Source organism: Pipistrellus kuhlii, unplaced genomic scaffold (genome assembly GCF_014108245.1).
Source record: "Pipistrellus kuhlii isolate mPipKuh1 unplaced genomic scaffold, mPipKuh1.p scaffold_m20_p_6, whole genome shotgun sequence".
Lineage (NCBI taxonomy): Eukaryota > Metazoa > Chordata > Mammalia > Chiroptera > Vespertilionidae > Pipistrellus > Pipistrellus kuhlii.
The window spans coordinates 61921767-61939484 of NW_023425562.1; the positions used below are offsets into that span (position 1 = coordinate 61921767).

General features: G+C 40.5%; 1 protein-coding gene across 7 annotated transcripts in view; it reads left to right on the plus strand.

The window, feature by feature from the left end:
• PLCB4 (phospholipase C beta 4) overlaps positions 1-17718 on the plus strand; it is a 365947-nt gene that overhangs the window by 234805 nt on the left and 113424 nt on the right. The gene's annotated exons all lie outside the window — the stretch shown is intronic.

The window sequence follows — 17718 nt, forward strand, 5'->3', positions numbered from 1 at the left end:
AAATCACTCAGCCCAGGCTTTAAAACAATAGTACTGACAAAGTTATCAATACTTTCAACCCCAAAAGCCTAAAGTTCATTGTCTTCCAAGAATTAGGCAGTTAAGGAATGGCTGAATCATTTGGTAAATTCCAGAAAGTAAGTTGATTTGAAACCAAAAGACTGTGTTTGGAGCCTTGACCCTGACATTTACAAATTATAACTTTGAGCTGGTTCTTTCACCCGAGAGAGCATCCTTCTCACCTCAAATGGGACAATATGTCTGTACCAGAGGCTCCCAGTAGGAGTGGATGAGGCTCCCAGTGAACCTCATATATATTATAGTTGAGACCATGTCTGTTCTGTAAAATATTCAGCCAATATCTCAACTAACATTGTTGAAAACATATTGTATTATCAGTCAACTCTTAGCATTAATAATAATAATACTAAAACTTCTGCCAGTAAATGGCTTTTTATTTTCTCCCAACTTTCATCCTCTGCCTTAACTCAGAGTAAGGGGCAGATGTCCAGGATAACCTGGGTTCTTGCTACATAGATTCCTAGAGCACATTTGCTCCTTCACTCCTTAGAAGAATGATTTCAAATCAGAGAGTTTACTGACCCATCCTCCATCACCATCCGCCCCTCTGAGTATGAGCTGGAGAAAGAAGAGCCTCAGCCCTTTATGCAAAGGAAGCTGTGCCTTGATTGGAGAAGTGGAATCATGTGTTAGATGATACATGCACCATAGGGTGCTAAGTAGAGCAGGCTCATCTTGGAGCTGACGTCAGCCTTCTGCAGGGCTCTAAAACTCCAGGAAAGGGAATTTATGGAGGTCCTCGTGTCTCTGTTTTACTCACACAAGGAATGCTCTGTATCTGTTGATTCTCAGTTACCTTCAGCTTTAAATAATTCATATGCATATTTTGGGGGGCATAGTCTAATCATTCTCAGTGGTTTAAGACAAAAACCATTTATTTGGGTCAGCAATCTGGGCTGGACTCAGCTGGGCTCACTCAAGTGTTTACTAGGCCTACTGGAGGCTGAATTAAGATGGCCCTAGCAGGATGATCTCATCTCCACCCCAGTTTGTCTGTCATCCTCCTGCAAGCAGGTTGGGTTTATTTTCTTTTCTGTACACCCAAGCTACTGCTGCATTTTGTAGGCCAAAGCAAGTCACAAAGCCAGCCAGGCTCAAGGAGTAAGGGCATGTACTCTACTTCTTGGTCAGAGGAGCTGCAAAGTCACATTACAAGGGTTGTAGGAACAGAAGGGATGGAGGATTGTGGCCTTCTTTGCAATCAACCACAGTTGTCTTGGGCTCTTTTATGTCATTTATCATCTTATGTTGAAAAGGCTTAAAACGGGGTCAACATACTTTTTCTGTAAAAGACCAGGCTTTGCCAGATATACAGTCTCTTTCTTATACACTCACCTTTATCTTTGTAGCACAAAAGCAACCACAGAACATAGACAATCTATAAATGAATGAAGGAGCTGTATTCTACTAAAAATCTCAAAAAAGATGCCAATTGGATTTGACCTACAGGCCATAGTTTGCACACATCTACCTTAAAAGACAAATAATGTCACACAAAAATGAATAACAAATTAGTTTTAATGGTGATGATGATACTTTCAGATTCAGGTAATTACTTTCAGTTCATCACTTTCTCTTACAAATGTAGGATTGTATTTTCAGTTTAGTCATCCTCCTTTTTTCCCTTTAAAATTGTATCAGCTTTTGCTGCATAAGCAACACTCTTGTCTTTCTTTTCTTTTCTAAGATGCTTCACTTTAGTTTGTCTCTGCTTATCTTCTCATTTTTATGTTTTTGCCCTCTGAAGTTTCTTTGGGTTTGCTTTTCCTCATTTCTTCACAAAGGTAGAAGATAACTCTATTCCTTAGAGGAAATAGAAGCATTTCACCCATGAAATAGTGTCTGAGTCAGTCTTACAGAAAACTCTAATACTTGAGACTGATGCTATTCAAGGGTACAGGAAGGAGTGCTTATTCATGGCAAGACGAGAGATGCATCCACTAGGCCACTAGAGAAAGAAATCCGGGGTGGTTTTTGGTTCCCAAGAAGTTTGAGGGAATGAAACAATACAACACAAAGCAGAAATAAGGTGTGTATATAATGAGTCAATCAATCAAATTAAAATATAAGGAACTAACGAAGGAGCAATGTAAGTCTCTGAAACATTACTGTGCTATGCTAAAGAATTTAGTTAGAATTCAATGCCTAACATGACAGTGCTGGTTCTCTGTAGCTTCTTTTCAGCTTGAAGAGTGAATAGGAAAATGCTCAATATTAGCTCCTTCAAGCCATGTCTGTGGCTGCGGGTGCACAGGAGCACAGTGGTTGGGGCATCCTTTTAGTTAAGGTTGCTAGAGTGCAGCCTTGCTCATCTCAGGCTCATGGTGAAGAGGCCCAAAGGGCATCCTGGCTTCGTCTGCCTATGCATTTTCTTTGGGAATGTACTCTGCTAATGCACATGGTCTAGCCAGTAAATTGATGGAATTCATTCAAGTGTGAACAAATGAGCAGTCCAATGCCATATGCAGCATATTTTAAAGTGAATCATTTTTGCAGTCTTTTCTTGAGTTACAAAAATTGCATTTCTTTAACCGCAACTTCATGAGAGTGAATTCCCTGTTCCTAAACATTATGAGGAAATATTTTACTGTTATTACTGGTTTGAGTTGCTTTTGGACAGGATGCTTTGTAGTCCTTACAATAGAAATATCTGCCACTGTGAGCATGACTAAGTGCTGTGCAAATGGTATTATTGTGCAAATGCCATAAAAATATTGTTTCTTTAAAGCCTCATATGAATTCTATTGTGAGGTAACGTCTTCTTAGCATTATCTTTCAGATTGCAAAATCAGGAATTAAAATGGTTGAATCCGTGGCTAAGCAGAAAGATTCACACTAGCCAGCCTGCAGTGGTTCTCAGTGTGGTCCAGGCCAGCAGCATTAGCAGCACTTGAGGCCTTGTTAGACATGCAGTTATCAGGCCCCTCCCCAGACCCACTGAATGGAAACTCTGGCGGCGGGCTCCAGCAGTCCCTGTGTTTAGGGTCTCTGTGTGAGTCTGATGATACAGCTTGAGAACCATTAGGCACAGGGCAAGGTAAGGAGTTTTAGGCTTCCTAAGAAGGAAAAATAACTAAATCCATTTCAAGTTTTTAAATCTCCCCCAAACAGGCAATACAAATAACAGAAGGAAAGAACTGATCAATAAGAGACTTTTCTTTTTCCAGAGGAGTCGAACATACTAGATTTTAAAGAGATCTTGACTTATCCTTAATGTGCCAGGCACAGTGCTAAGCACTTAACGTCAGTAATCCCTTTAAACCCTCAGGTGATTGGGAGGATTAAATGAGATCATTTCCACATTATATAGAGGAGGAAAGAAAAGTTTAAGTCAGTTAAGGAATTGCCAACTCTCCAAGATACACTAATCAGTGGAGCAAGTCCCCAGAACTGATGTAGTGATGAAGAGAATATACAGGAATCACAGCTATTATGTGATTATGAGTCAGAATGACTACCTTGTCCAAAAGATGGGGTTCAGGTCACAGTACCCAAAAATATGGTTCCTTGGCATGTTGCATATTATAAGCTGAAGGTGACTAAGGAAACAGCAGAAGCAGGAAGGTCATACTGCCCTTCCACCTTCCCTTCTTCCTGGAAACAGGTCATAAAACCCTCATTTGAGAGATGTCCTCCCCACACCTAGAGGAAAAGCATCCTTTTCTCCGAAGACAAAGGCACTCAGGAAGAATCTGAACAAACAGTTCTTGCAAAGTCTCTCCCAATTTACCGCACTTACCCCATACTCCTTACCCTGTCATATTTCTTCACTGTCCACTCTTCATCCAATGTCGGATAAAAATACTCAGGTCTAACTGTTTCTTTAGTCTTTCTTTCCTTAGGAGGGCTTTCATGTTAAGTAAAACTTTAAATAAGTTTGTTTTTGATTTTCCTAATCTGTGTTTGTCGGTTTAATTTTTAGACCCAACCACAGATCTTAAGAGGGTCAATGAAAAACTTTTCCTTCCCTACACAAAGAAATAATTTTTGGAAATATATAGGATGTGGAAAATATACATACATATAATTTTAATATTTTTCTAGAGTTTAGTTATGGAAGCTAGAGCTGTTTAAAGACCTGGTTAAGCCTTTTAGTCACCCATTTACTTTATCTTTTTTTTAGACCATAATTATTGTGCTATTACATCCAGGTATTATTAATTTGATTCTCTTAGTGAAATGAGGATGGAAAAATTTTATTTTTCACCTATTTTTCCGTAAGTTTCCATAAGCAAATAAGTGTCCCTAAGAACACTAAGACCTCGGGTTTTTGTTCAATAAAAATCTGCCTTTAAGGAAAGAAACATATTAACCAGGATTTTTTTAGTCTCTATTTTTAAAAGAATAAGTAAAATGTACTATGTGGAAGGAACATAATATTCTTTCAGTCAATGGAAATAGATATAAAATATTCTCAGCAGGGAAGCCTGTTTTTTTAATGCCTAATATTGATTCTGATAAATTAATAAGAAGCACATAGTTTTTGAACCGCTTGCTCTGAACACTGTAAGTAGTAAGAAATTGCTCCGAAATGGTGCCTTGTCCAAAACATGGAATGAGGTGCATGGGCTGAGCCAGTATAGCTACCAAGGTATCGAGGATGACATACTCTTTCTACTAACGTGACGCCCCAAGGACTGTCTCCACTGCTCTTCTGCTGTGGATTTTCTTAAGTACCTAAAAGGGGGAGTGATCCTCTAAACTTTGGGAGACACAAAAAGGAGCCTAGTTTTTTGCTCACCAAAGTCACGTTGCCAGGACATTGTTTGCAAATAAAGAAAGTTTTTTTTTTGTGCTAAGTGGTATTTAGAGTAAAATCTATTTCAGAGAGCTCTTTCTGGAAGAGTTTGAAATACACATAGTTGGTTAAGGGCATGGGTTTGGGGTTAAGCCAAAATTGGTTTAGTTTTGTCTTTGCTGCTCAAGAGATAGGATCATGAACCAGTCTTAAATGAAACACAAGGCAAAACCTGAAAAATTGGATTGATAATAGCTACCTCACAGGGCCAATGTAAGGGATAAGTGAGGCAGATTTTATTTTTTTCTGGATTAAACCTTCAGTGGCTTCCTGTCTCTTTTCGATTAATTTGCAAGTCCATCCTGCCTGCCCCCACTTACAAGTCCCTGCATGACCTTTCACTTCACTTTCCTAACAGTGTTCCCTGAAAATACCAAACACACTCCAACCTCAAGGCCTTTGCGCTTGCAGTTCCTCGCTGGACTGCTTTTCTCCATATACCCTCAGTTCTCATGGTTCATTGCCTCACCTCATCCCAGTTCTGCTCAAAGTCACTTCATCCAAGAGGGCTTCATGATCATCTAACTTAAAAAAATCTATGTGTACACATATCCACTCACATATTCTCTTTACCTTTTTAGATCTTCATATTCACATTGATCAATTTATTACAATGTGTTACTTGTTTTCCGTTCCTTGTCAAAATCCCTTTCTAGAATATAAGACATGAGAGTCGAGACTTTGTTTTTATTTACTGCTATATCCCTAGCAAGAAATTCATTTATCACTTCAATAGGTGCAGTGATCTAGCAAGTCCTTAGTTATATATCTTGGACTCAAATGCATTGCTATTTAATTGGTCCCTAATCTCTAAGGAATTTTAAGAGTACTGATGAACTGGACCTGGAAATCCTTTATGGCAGTCTGGAGAAGGTTAACAAAAGGTTAGCAGCAATGGAAGTGTGGCACTTAAGTCTTCCAAGAGAAACCTGCCACTCGAATATGGTTGGTGGGCCTCCTCCAATCGCAACATCTTCAGCTACCCAGCCAATGAGTACCATGGCAGAGTTATTGGAGCTGATCCTCCCTGCCCCACAAAAGGCTCCGTGGGTAAACAGGCCTTGCTCTGGGGCACCCATCTTTACCTGGTGGAGATGCACTGAAGCCCCATACCCTTCCTACCCAGTCCTGCTTCCTCCCTGCTCTCCTTTCACAGGTCTTAGTCCTGCCTCAAGCTTTGAAGGCTCTCCTTCCTCCTCCTGCTTCCTCTCCCCTTTCTCTTTCTCAGGCATATCCTCTAGTGAATCTCTTGAACTTCCAAGTCTGTCTCAATATCTGTTCTTTGATGATCCAAATGATGCAACATTTCTCTCTTATCCTCCTCCCCCCACCACTCCATTCAGCCCTATGTAGGATGGTCACAAGCTAAGTCTTTGGGACTGCAATTTTCTGAGGCCAACCCTACACTTACTGCAAAATTTTCTAGAAGGCAGCAGTGGTTCTTATGTGCATGTCCCAGTCATTGCTGTAGACTTTGTTTAGACACAATAAAAAGAGATAGAGCCAGAATTGGCCCTAAGAGCCAGTGGGAGTGGTATATCTTTGAGATCTAAATATAAGCTAAATAAGAAGACAAAGTAGGAAGGGAATGACAGCTAGTGTGAAGAAAGGCATTTTTTAAAAGTTGAATTATTTAAGTGGAAACGCATATATCTAAGGAAAAGTCCAGGGAAGTCATGGTGATTTCTTTCTTTTTAGCAACTATATTCAACATGGTCTGTCATCTCCATATAACAATAGCTTAAAACAGTCTTTCCTTGACCTGCCTTCTTCAATTATTGTGTCTTCTGTGTCACCATATGTCTAATCACGTGCTCAGTGCAATTTAATATTCTGGAATGAATTGTGCTTTTATTAGAAGTGCTTTACTGACAAGAAGGACTTACCAGGTTTGCCATGTTTCAAATATATTTGCAAAGCACATCTCCTGTTGTCCTTAGAATTTGGAGGGGAGGGGATGTTAAAGAAAATGTTATTTATGAGGCTGTATCTGGGAGACTGCAACAGTGGAGTTTTGCAGAAGGGGAGAGAAGTTGAGCTCAACTCTGAATACAACAAGGAAAGGAGACTTATAGCTAAGGAGCAATGAGGATCAATGGATGGAAAATTACTAAGAGGAAACATCGAGAGTAAGGGAGATTTTTGCTAAACCAACCAAACAGTTTTTTGCTGAAGGCAGATTAAATCCCACTTGCGAGATGGTGAAGGTTGAAGAACCCGATCAGATATCAGGGGTGATCAGATATTGAAGATGGGGGATTCTGGCTAAACCAATTTAGCAGGATTCTTGCTATCTTTGGGCATTGATTGCAAAGACAGACACTGAACCCCAAAAGTTGAGGCCTAATTGGGAAGAATATTCAGAGAAGCCTGATTCAAGTTTGCCAAGAAGAGAATTGTTGGGGCGGTGTGGGGAAGGGGAGGAAAAGAAGGTAACATATATTTTTAATATTTGTTGCAAAAACATTTCTTTTTCTCCCTGGCTCTGAGTACGCTAGTCTTCTTTAATTTTCCTTATTTTAGTTGCTAAGGCAACTCTTTTTACTAACATGAATTTTCCTGTCCAAGAAAGTTACTTTGAGTGATCACGAACTCCGAATGGCATGTCTTGTTGACTGTGTTTTTCCCTTCTTCAAGCTGAGAGGAAGTTGCCAAATATCTTAGGAATAATTTCTTCAAGTGTTTATGACAAGTATCAGGGAGCCTGGCCCAAAATTCTGCTACAACACAGGAGTCCTCTCAGAATCTGAGCAGCTAGGGATGGCCTCAGAATGTCCTGATGGGAGAGGGTCAAAGAGACAGCCACTGAGTTTGGCATCTCACACTGGCAGACTTTAAAAGTTAAGTCCCAATGACTTAAGGTCTGTATCTGGAAGTGAAAGAGAAAGTGGGAATTCATAATTATTAATGACCATAACATAACTCATTAGAAGCATAAAGTTTGACTCTCTCAGGTGGCTCAACCTTGCACTTGCTTCCTTCCCCAAATCCAAAACTTCCTTGAGCTGACCACGTTCTCACATAGCCAAGGAGGTGTCAGAGAACTTGTTAATAAGAAGCGCCATCAAGCCCACTTTAAGTTGTTTTTAAAATAAAGCCTGAAAAAAATTAGGAAAGCTGATGAGCTTTTCTCTTGTTGCTGCTTTTCAGTAGACTCTTCCAAGCCAGGCCTTTCAGAAAGTTAATATTCTGTATTTCTGAGATGAGAATAAAATGAAACTATTACATTTAAACTTTCCACTTGATACCAGAATAAGGGTTCCATGTATCTCACAGTCATGGCTGAAATGAGAGCTTTAAATGCTCCTGGTTGCTGATTGAGAGCAGACAATGTCATTTCTGTTTCTATGGCATTTAGAAACTCAAGATGAACAGTGGGTCTGGCACCTGTAAAACTTGCCGAATGACTCACTTGATTGTCCCCTCACCCTCAGACAGTCATCTGCCATGTCAGAGAGGTCCAGGGCAGAGCCGCCAACTCTGAGATTACTGCCTCCAGTCACTACTGCCTGCCACGCCCAAGCTCACCTGACCCATGAAGAAGGAAGAAGCTAAGCTGTTCTGATGGCTCCCCTGTGCCTGATGTACAGACTGAGGCTGGCCTGGCCAGAGAAGAACAGGCACAATCAGACCTCCCCAAACTTTCAGCGAGTCTAACGCAACAGTAATTAATAATCTCTGGGTCTCCCTTATGCATAGACTCTCAGATTTGCATTCTGGATCAGAAGAAATCAGTGCACAGTAGCACCGATGCTTGTTACAAACATCTATGTTCTTTCTGCCGCAGTGTCCATGTGGCTCTGCCACTTACTATGTGTCCACTTGGGTGACTTTGTCACCTCAGTTAGGGTCAGTTTCCTCATCTGTAAGGTAGGGATGGTGGTATTTTCCTCATTTGTTTCTTGGGTGATTAATCATGATCAATACTAGCAACATTAGTCATAATTACTATTACTGTGTTATTACCTTAATAATTAATAATTTCCTGGGTTCGTATTATGCATCAAGTACTCTAATGCCCAGAGGTAACCTGTGAGATAGGTATTATTGTTGATGTTGTTATTCCTGCTTTTGGAGATGAAGAAGTAAGCTCCAATAAGCCAGTAAGTGACCAACCACATCTGACTCAGATTTGTCTGACCCTGAAACTATTGGAGAACACTCAATAATTTCTGGTGTTTATGAAATGGTTTTTGTGCTTATTTATACATGTTTCTCCCATAGCCCACAGGGAGCTGTAATGCAGAAATATGTATCATTAGATAAAATAAAGAGCATAGGGATATAGGCTGAAAGGAGAATCAAATTACAGGCAAGAAGAACAGGCAGCGCCTTCTGTGGGTAGTAAGAACGTCCCCTAAGGTGGAAATAAGTGATTGGCCACTTGTGGTCCTGGTAGCAAAGCAGTGCAAGCACAAGAAACAGTTTCAGGACTTGCAGTGTCTGTTAGGTTGCAAGGAAAGAGACTGATCAGGAAAAACACCTTCTCTTAGCCCTAAGAGCTGAGAAAAAATTCTGACATGGTGTATGCGGTAGTGAAAACCACCACTTGTAACAGCCCAGTAACTAAGACAGTCTGCGCATTGGAGACAATCCTCCAGAAATGAAGCAATGAGAGCTAAAACCTTCTGAAGTCCTTCTAATCCTGGCGCTGGTTACTGGCATCCAGTGACAAGAACGGCAAAGCCTCCTCCAGATGTGACTGCCAAGCAGCTACTGGGCCCACTGCCTCACAATTTCACTGTGTTACTAATGGTCTCAGAGCAAGTGTGATTCCAGTGTGTGCATCAGTGTAGAGAACAATCCCAGCTCTGCCCCACCAGCTACACAGTACGGGGTGAGGCCTTCATTCCCATGCCTCGATGGCCTTCTCTGTGAAATGGGGAGAATAATAGTACCCCCCCTCACAGGGGTGGTGGGAGGTTGGTAAGTTAATGTGTACAAAGTGCTCAGAGCACTGCCTGGCGCTTAGCAAACACTGTGCCTATTGGCTGGTAACAGCTGGCACAGTGGTTCAGAAGCAGACCTTTGGCATTGTTCTTTGGGAAGCTAGATCTAGAACTAGAATCCCTTGTGGCTTCTAGTTGAGCATTATACATGGAGGGAAGGGTCTATATTGAATTGGGTTTATAGCTTAACCCAATGGGGATCTCTGCTCAAAGAATCAAAGGCAAAGGAAAGGGATGCAAAAGTTGCAAATGCTTCTCTGTTGTGTGACAGGTTTCTTCACAAGGTAAATAGCAAATCACAAGGGTCCAGGATGCCCAGGTCATGGCCACAGCCAGGGCCAGTGTCCTTCTGATCCTCTACAGAAGGACAGCTGAGAAGCCCTGTGTCAGTCACCTCAAGCCCTGTAAATAGAAAGGAGATTAACAAATGGAAGGAACATTCTGGACCCTCCCAAGGGGAAACCATACCCATGAGAGGAAAAGCAACCCTAGGACCCGCGCCCATCTGTTACAGCAATCCATAAATCATTCTGATGGCAGAGTGTCATCACCAAGGGCTTTAGTTTTTACTTAAAAAAAAAAAAATGTTGCTATTTGGACTGGAAAGTATGTGTGCAGGACCCAAAAGGATCTGCTAAACAGAGTTTAGCCAATTCCTCTGGAATGAAGAGCTGAAATAAATAGGCCACGAGGCACCTCTTGGGCCTTTAGCTTCCAGAATCTGATAGAAGCGGGAGCTCTGGGATCTGTAGGTTAACTCTCTCTCAGACACCACCTGCCTGCACAGTCCTGAGACCACACCAGGCATGTCTGGTTTGGTGGGAGTAGTTTATAATGTTACTGATACTTGATAAAACCCCTGGGGCCTTTTCCTAACTGAGACTTCACTTGTCTCTCTCCAACCTTCACAAGGTCCTTTTCTCTTCCACTCAATTCTTATCAAACCAGGAAATGAGCCCCATGTTTACCCAGAGGTGGGGCCTGCCAAAGCAGTGTTCATTTACTGACAATCCCCAAATCCCTTGGTGATAGGTAGAGAGGAACCGGATCTGTCAAGGTTGACTGAGTAGAACCGACACAGGCTTTGGAATCAGAAAAACCTATTTGAATCCCAGGTCTGTTCCTTATCAACTATGGCTTTAAAGAATTTACTCTTCTTCAAAATAAATTTTCTAATCCCTAAAATTGCCTTGTCCAATACAGTAATGACTAACCACATGTGACTATTAAATTGAAATGAACAAAAATTAAAAATGTACCTCATCTGTTGCACTAGGCACATTTCAAGAGCATCATTAGCCCCATGGGGCTCTCATAGCTACCATGTTGGTCTGCACCCATCTGGCATAGTTACATCATCCCGAAAAATCTACTGGACGGTGCTGATCTGGTCCAAAATTTTGCAGGGCTGCCATGAGATTTAGTGTTTGTGAAATGCCTGGCACAATAGCCCTCAAATAATAATTGGGATATTTTCTCATAACTACTCAACTTGCTCAACATTGACCTTGTCGCCGGTACTGAGGCCTGTTTTAATCATTTTGATAGCCTGTGAGGTTGGCATCAGTTTTCCCAGTTTAAGATGGGAAAAAGGAAGCTTGGTGAGGTTCTCCAGCAGATGCCTGGTGAGAAGGCTGGCGTTCGAGCCTAGGCGCTATAAACCACAAGGTCTGGACCTTGTGTCCCTCAGAGGATCCTATTTCTCAGAAAGCAGGAGTGTTGTGATAGACTGTGAAAATCCTCATCCATTTCATTCCCGTCTACATCCTGATCTACTGGTGCAGCCACAGGCACAAAGAAGCCTCTCAACAGCTAGTGTTTAAACAAAGTGAGTGAATGCATTTACTAGCGGGTCTAAAATCCCTGTCCCTAGCTGGTTGTTATGTTTGGCTGTCCCCTACTTGATGATGCTGTATAAAGATATAGTCATTCACAATGAATGTGGGTGACGGTGGTGGCGAAAGGGTAAGAAATAACCACAAATCAAAAAATAAAATAAAACCAGTTACCTATTATCTAGAAACCCCACCCAAATACTTTCCTTGTCTTCTGTCAGCATATTCTGCTTGCCATGTTCTCTGCCATTCCTTATAATAAGAAATGGGGCTCAATTTTATTTAACCAAATGACTTTTAAAGTTGAAATAAAGGGGGGAAATGTAGTCTGTCATTTTGAAAGGAGCTTAGATCTTTGAACATTAGATTGTGATGTTGAAGAGTGTTGAAGTAGCACGTATTAGGGCAAGTTTCTCGGGAAGCCCACAGTGGCCTAGGCCCCTCAGCACAGGAACCCTGCAGACACAAATACCTTCTAGCTATGGTGATTCCAGCAAAAGTGAGTTTTCTAGTCTCTCTCAACTTGTCTATAATTCCACCAAAGGAGTGCATGTCCCTTTCATCTCCTTTCTCCCAGTGGTCTAAGGAAAGGTAGGTTGGGCTGGATGAGTGAACTAGATAGACCATGAGTTCTAAAGTGTGAGACTGTGACAATTTTTCACTGAATCATCTGAGAACTGAAATGCTGAGCCCCCTGAGCGAAGTTCCTTACCAGAAGATTCTATTACCATTTGTTCATGGAAAACGCAGATTTGCAAAGGAGAAGGATCCCTGCTCCCTTTTATGCTCTCCCTTGCCCTGCCAAGTCTGGAAGAAAATGTCCAGACAAGGGGACTTATTGCCTCAGCATGGTCACTGGGCCACAGCCCAAGTTGTGGTCAGTAGGTATCTGTGTGAAATTTAAAACTGCTGTTAGGCAAAGAAAAGAAAGAAAAACACACAAAAAGAATAGAGACTCTGTGTCTTTACTCATCAGAAAGTCATGTCCTTGTGTTTGTTAGAGGGGGTGGAAGGAAACTTAAATAGGTTGTGTTTCAGTTTCTTGCAACTGATTGGCACATACCTCAGATTTGCTCTCTGGTGTTCATGGGCAGTTTGAACACATTTGGTCTGAGAATCTCCCAGTCACAGTTGACAAGCTCCTGGTGGGCTTTGTTGGAAACTTTGCACTTAGAATTGCTCAGAACTTCTTAGAGGTCTCACTGGGGAATTCCTATTCTGGTAGTAGTTGCCCCTCCTAACATCTGATACGTTTTATCTATGAATTGTATGGACACCTGCTACTAGTATCTTTTCCCTTTTTGCTTTTGTTGCTAGAAAACCTAGAGCTGAACTGGCATCCTATTTTCACTGTGTGGGGCCTTATGACAAGCATTTCTGAAAACTTTTTTTACTCTTTCCTTACTTTGCTATTTTGCCTTATTTTTCATCTCCTTCTCCAGAGTTCTTATCCCATGTCAAAAATTATTTCTTTGTAATATGCCAAACAGTGTTCGTGGTCCAGTAGGGATTCCCAGGAGGTGCCTCAGAGCCAAACCCAACCTCTAAGATGAACTTGTATGAATTTGAAACTAGTGTGCCTTCCTTCCAGCAGAGAACCTCAACAAAATGTTTTTGTATTTGTATATCTGTGCTTGCCAGCCCTCCAAGGACTGACCCTGATGGGTTCTGGGCCTGGTACAACACCATGGACTTCAGTAACTTCTTGCTTATGTTTTATATACTGACCTTTTATGAAATTTTTTTTTTCGAAAAAAAAATATTCACTTTATTTTTCAGTGCATAAATTTAGTTTCAGTGTGCCTTTGATATGCTAGGTGCTTAGAACACAAATGTGTACCAGAAAGTTTCAAGGACTGTGCCCCTAAGGAGGTTATACTCTGGTGTGTGAGCCAAGTAATACATCAGTAAACAAAGAAATAAAATAATTAAAGACTATGTTCAGTACAAAGGACATAATCAGGATACTATAATAGAGAATAAGATGAGAGACCTATTAAAGAGGTCAAAGAAAGCTCTTTTGAGGGGGGATACTTGAGGCAAGACCTATAGGGTGAAGAGGAGCCAGCTAATGCTAATGGCACTGGGAAGAGACTTCTGGACTAGCAGAACTGCAAGTGCAAAAGCCTTAAGACTAAAAGAGCTTGAGAAGTTCAGCGAGAAGGACTCTGGTGATTGTGGTGAACAAAGATCAGAAAGCAGAATGAGATAAGGTCTCTAGGAGCTACATCAAAAAGGACCTTTCAGGCCTTGGAAAGGACTGTTGGGGTTTTATCTAAATATGAGGGGAATTCTTTGCATGGTTTTAATGAACTGACTAAAAGTTTAAAGAATCAATCTGGCTGCTGTGGAAAGAAAGAGTCTGCATGGGAAGATCAATACATGGGAGAGAGAATGATGGTTTGCACCAAGGTGGTAGTAATGGTAGAAATAGAATAAAATTTATATGAAAACTACTGTGGAAGTAGACTTGTTACTGGAAGTGTAAAAGAATGATGAAAGAAGTCAAGGATGACGCAGTTTCAATAAATGGGTAGATACCAGTGATATGTATTGAGCTAGGAAGTCTTGTGATAGAGAGGTTTGCAGAGAGGCGGTGGGGAATAAATAATTCAGTTATGAACATATAAATTTTGAAACATTTGGATAGAGATGTCAAATAGAGAGTTAGCTATCTGAATTTGGAACTCAGAGAGGACTTGGTTTCTATTATAAATTTGGGAGTCATCAAAAAATCCCATGGGGTTAAATGAAAGTAGAAGCACAGTAGAAATGAGAATTCCCAGAACCAAATCCTAGGGAACATATAGAAGTTGGGCAGAGAAGGAAAAGAGATTAAAGGAATGGAACACAATCAGGATGACAATATTAGAGTATTTTAAGAAGAAGGGATTTGTCAGTTGCTTAGAGATTAAATGAGGTAAGAAAAATGTGTATTGCATTTGGCTTTGAGAAAGTCATGATGAACTTGGCCAGAGAAGTTTTACTGGAAATGGAAGGCAGGTGGAATTGGTCAAAGATGGTATAGAAGCGAGGTAGTGGAAACAGGGAATATGGACACTTTTTTTTCTTCAAGATCTTATGCCCTAACATGGATTGGAGACATGAGGTAGTAAATGAAGGATTAAGTGGCAACAGCTAGAACATAAGTGAGTTAATGCATTTACTTTGTGTGCTGTCAGGAATGATCTAATATAGAGAAAAAAATGATGTGTGTTGGGTGGTGATAAAGGACTGACATTTTTTGTGGGTGAGAGAGGATGGAATCTGGAAGAGGATTGAACCTGGAGCAGAAGTAGAAGAATTAACCTTTGTTGGCAGAAAGCATGCTTCATTAGGAAGGAAGGAGAAAAGTTCTCATCTGATGGGTTTCTTTTGCTCAGTAAACTGTAGTAATTGGCTGCAGTGAAGTAGTCTTTTCAAAGAATGAGGAACCTTTTCAGAAAGCGTTGAAAGAAAGTCATTGTTGACTATCCATTTGAAGCTTATAATCTTGAATTTATTTTCCAAATTAATTAATTATTATTTTATTTTTTAATTATAGCTGACATTCAAAATTGTATTAGTTTCAGGTGTACAGCACAGTGGTTAGGCATTTATATAACTTACGAAGTAATCTCCCTGGTAAGTCTACTACTCCTTTGACACTATACAGTCATTACTATATTATTGACTATATTCCCTATGCTGTAATCTTGAATTTAACCTAAATCCAGACAATCCAGTTTTGTTATTTTATTTATCATGTTTGGTGAAAAAATATGGATAAGATAGACTTTTTTTTTTTCTTCAAGAAACCAGAAAATGAATCAGAGTCTGAGTTGAAGGTGTTTATGAGAAAGTGATTGTACTATTGGATCATGGAAATAAGCTAGACAGGGACAGAAGTAAAAAGAGAGGTTTGATGATAAATAAGAGATTGGCAGGATTAATGAATAGGAAGTAGCAAAGAAGTCAGATAAAAAAGAATGAGGACTGTCATAAGAGAATGAGAGCTATCGTAAGATCATATGATATGGTCCAAGAGTGGGATGTTAGGAATCAAAATTACAAGGTGGTGTTGATAAGCTCTGTGGTATTGAGTTACTGAAAAAGGAAGAAAGAAAAAAAATTATTATTTATTATATATTGCAGTTAAGGTGGCCAAGAACCTGAAAGTTCTATCTTACAATAAGTTGGGAACCCATTCTTATTCATCATATGTATTTCATGGATCATCTCAAATCTTTATTTGGAATTAGATAGGGTACACATGAATTAATAATTATGGGAGCTGATACATTGTGGTCTTACTCTGTAAATATCAATTCAGGACATACTTTCAAACATTGGGCACTGTTAGACTAGTGCATAGAAAGTATCCTAAAATGTGTTAATTCTCATAGTATAATCAGTTGATAGTTCTCATTTCTTAACTAGCAATAATATAAAACGTCCTATGACCTTTTGGGTTAATATTAATAGCTTTTGCATGGTGGTCAGAACCCTCCTGGTCTAGTATTTATGTACCCAGACTCATCCCCTAATACTCCCTTGAGATCTTCTAAACACACCAGCTTCTTAGAAGTCCTCAGTTAGGACAAGCCTGCATGTCTTTACAAAGGCTGCTCCCTCAGCATGGCCTCCTGCTTCACCTGGGCTACCTCTACGCATTCTCTAAGACCCACCTAAAGGGTCAGCTTCTGGATCAAGCCTTGCCTAAGAAATTGAGCCATACAGAATAGCCACTGTGTGGATCAAAAAACACCACAGATTGGCAATTTCATACTGTTAATAATTTGCTACCCCTTGCTGGATTGTAACTGTGTATTAAATACATTTACCATCTCATTGAATTCCCACAACAAGCCTGAAAGGCAAATATAAATACTTCTATTTATTGTACAAAGTTTCTGAGATTTAGAAAGGGTCTTTCTAGAAGAAAGTAAATTAAACAAATATCAGCAATGGGTTTGGATTCCAAAAACCAAGGGCATACCATGCCCCTTCCTTTATCTCATTCATTGCTATGACTGCAATGCCTAGCTGAGCCTGGTATAAAAATATATATGACAATTCTTCATCTGTCAGAAAACCACCCAAACAAATGGGAAGGCTGGCTTTGTTTATGGCTCACAGGACTCTAAATTCTGTCACTGTATGATAGCCCAGAGTCGACATTGGATTTACCTTGAGGCATGTTGCTGCTTCCCTAGAATTTAGAAAGGTATATTTTAACAGGTGAAGCTAAGAGTCTGAACTGCCTTTAAAAATCTTAATCCTATAAGTACTCTTTGTTTCCAGGCTGCCTTGATCTGTGTTTGCCAGACAGGTTCCTTATTGCTGGAGTTGTAATAATTTAGGACAAGTTTTTTATTTATTTTAATAGGTTTTTATTATTTTAAAGTCCCCCACTGGGGATAGAACCTGCAACCTGGGCATGTGCCCTGACCGGAAATCAAATTGGAGACCTTTCATTTCATGGGACAACACTCAACCAACTGAGCCACACCAGCCAGGGCTAGGACAAGTTTTTTTTTTAGGTTATTATTAGACTGTGTGGATTTGTTGACATGTGGTTGCCAATTCTTGGTGTAATCCAGACAGAAGTAAAGAGGGCATCTGGGTTCACTACCTGAACACCCGTTTTCTCTCATTGACAAAGAATGTTACTGTTCTTGAGTACAGTGGTGATTTCTTGCTCAAGACCAGGAGTCCTTTGGCAAGTACAGCATAGCTGCTCTGGGACCCTGGCATTTGGCTAGCATTCTTTCTTGATTTAAATTTTGATTCTATAGTATTCACCAGAATTTCTGATGTCAAAGTCCACAGCAGAGGTTTTCAAACTTTATTGTGCACCAAAAATCACCTGCAGGGCTTGTTGGAACAGATTTCCCAGCCCCCCTCCAAAGACTGATTCAGTCCCTCTGAGCTGAAGTCCTAGATTCTACAATTCACTCCACTCCCAGGTGATGGTGCTGCTGCTGGTCCAAGGACTACCCTGTGAGGAGCTCATAGTGCTGCCCAAGTCCTAGTTTACAGGACACCAAACGAAGTTGGACATAACAGCAAAAAT